The sequence below is a fragment of the Callorhinus ursinus genome, unplaced genomic scaffold (genome assembly GCF_003265705.2).
Source record: "Callorhinus ursinus isolate GAN/ISIS: 27379988/994484 unplaced genomic scaffold, GSC_fseal_2.0 scaffold53, whole genome shotgun sequence".
Classification (NCBI taxonomy): Eukaryota; Metazoa; Chordata; class Mammalia; order Carnivora; family Otariidae; genus Callorhinus; species Callorhinus ursinus.
The window spans coordinates 3,389,705-3,391,440 of NW_027397115.1; the positions used below are offsets into that span (position 1 = coordinate 3,389,705).

Sequence of the window (1,736 nt, forward strand, 5' to 3'; positions counted from 1 at the left end):
GATCACATTCTCTCCCTTTTTTCTTTTTTTTTAAATCATCTTCTTTCTTATTCAAACAACTTATCTTATCAATTCCTTTTATAAAATCTTTTATAATTTTCACCTTTACAGTCATCTGCCATCCCTTCATTGTATCAATCCTTATTTTGTACATATATGTCTTTCTACCTTTAAAATGTTAGGAGGCACTTTCTTCTAACAGAACAAAATACGCTCGGGGCGCCTGGGTGGCTCAGTTGGTTAAGCGACTGCCTTCGGCTCAGGTCATGATCCTGGAGTCCCGGGATCGAGTCCCACATCGGGCTCCCTGCTCAGCAGGGAGTCTGCTTCTCCCTGTGACCCTCTTCCCTCTCGTGCTCTCTATCTCTCATTCTCTCTCTCTCAAATAAATAAATAAATAGGAGGGGTAGTACCCTGCGGAGGCCACTACGCTCTCACCCCCAATGCCCGGTGACTCGCTACCATGAGCAGTACCTTAGCCAAGATTGCGGAGATCGAAGCCGAGATGGCTCGGACTCAAAAGAACAAGGCCACAGCACACCACCTAGGGCTGCTTAAGGCTCGCCTTGCTAAGCTTCGTAGAGAGCTCATTACCCCAAAAGGTGGTGGTGGTGGTGGGCCAGGAGAAGGTTTTGATGTGGCCAAGACAGGTGATGCTCGAATTGGGTTTGTGGGTTTTCCATCAGTGGGAAAGTCAACACTGCTTAGTAACCTGGCAGGGGTATATTCTGAGGTGGCAGCCTATGAGTTCACTACTCTGACCACTGTGCCTGGTGTCATCAGATACAAAGGTGCCAAGATCCAGCTCCTGGATCTTCCAGGTATCATTGAGGGTGCCAAGGATGGGAAAGGTAGAGGCCGTCAAGTCATTGCAGTGGCCCAAACATGTAACTTGATCCTGATTGTTCTGGATGTCCTGAAACCTTTGGGACACAAAAAGATAATTGAAAATGAGCTGGAAGGCTTTGGCATTCGCTTGAACAGCAAACCTCCCAACATTGGCTTTAAGAAGAAGGATAAAGGAGGCATTAATCTCACGGCCACTTGCCCTCAGAGCGAGCTGGATGCTGAAACTGTGAAGAGCATTCTGGCTGAATACAAAATTCACAATGCTGATGTGACACTGCGTAGTGATGCCACAGCGGATGACCTCATCGACGTGGTAGAAGGAAACAGAGTTTATATCCCTTGTATCTATGTGTTGAATAAGATTGATCAGATCTCCATTGAGGAATTGGATATCATCTATAAGGTGCCTCACTGTGTACCCATCTCTGCCCATCACCCCTGGAATTTTGATGACCTCTTGGAAAAGATCTGGGACTATCTGAAACTAGTGAGGATTTACACCAAACCCAAAGGCCAGTTGCCAGATTATACATCCCCAGTGGTGCTACCTTACTCTAGGACTACGGTGGAGGATTTCTGCATGAAGATTCACAAAAATCTTACCAAAGAATTTAAATACGCTCTGGTCTGGGGTCTGTCTGTGAAACACAATCCTCAAAAAGTGGGTAAAGATCATACACTGGAGGACGAGGATGTCATTCAGATTGTGAAGAAATGAAACCTTCCCCTCTACCCATGTGCTGGGCCAACCATAGCAGCTTTTCCCATGACCAAGCACCCTACCCCAAACCCCTTCAAACTTTGGCAGCCAGTGGATCAGGATTCAGGGGAGGGAGATGAAGGCATCCAAGCTGGAACTTTGTCTTAACTTGGTGTCACCTTGTAAA

At 46.5% G+C, this 1,736-nt stretch overlaps 1 pseudogene; it reads left to right on the plus strand.

Annotated features, from left to right (window-relative positions):
• Positions 1–407: 407 nt before the first annotated feature.
• Positions 408–1,716, plus strand: LOC112809909 (developmentally-regulated GTP-binding protein 1 pseudogene; annotated as a pseudogene).
• The last annotated feature ends 20 nt before the right edge of the window (positions 1,717–1,736 follow it).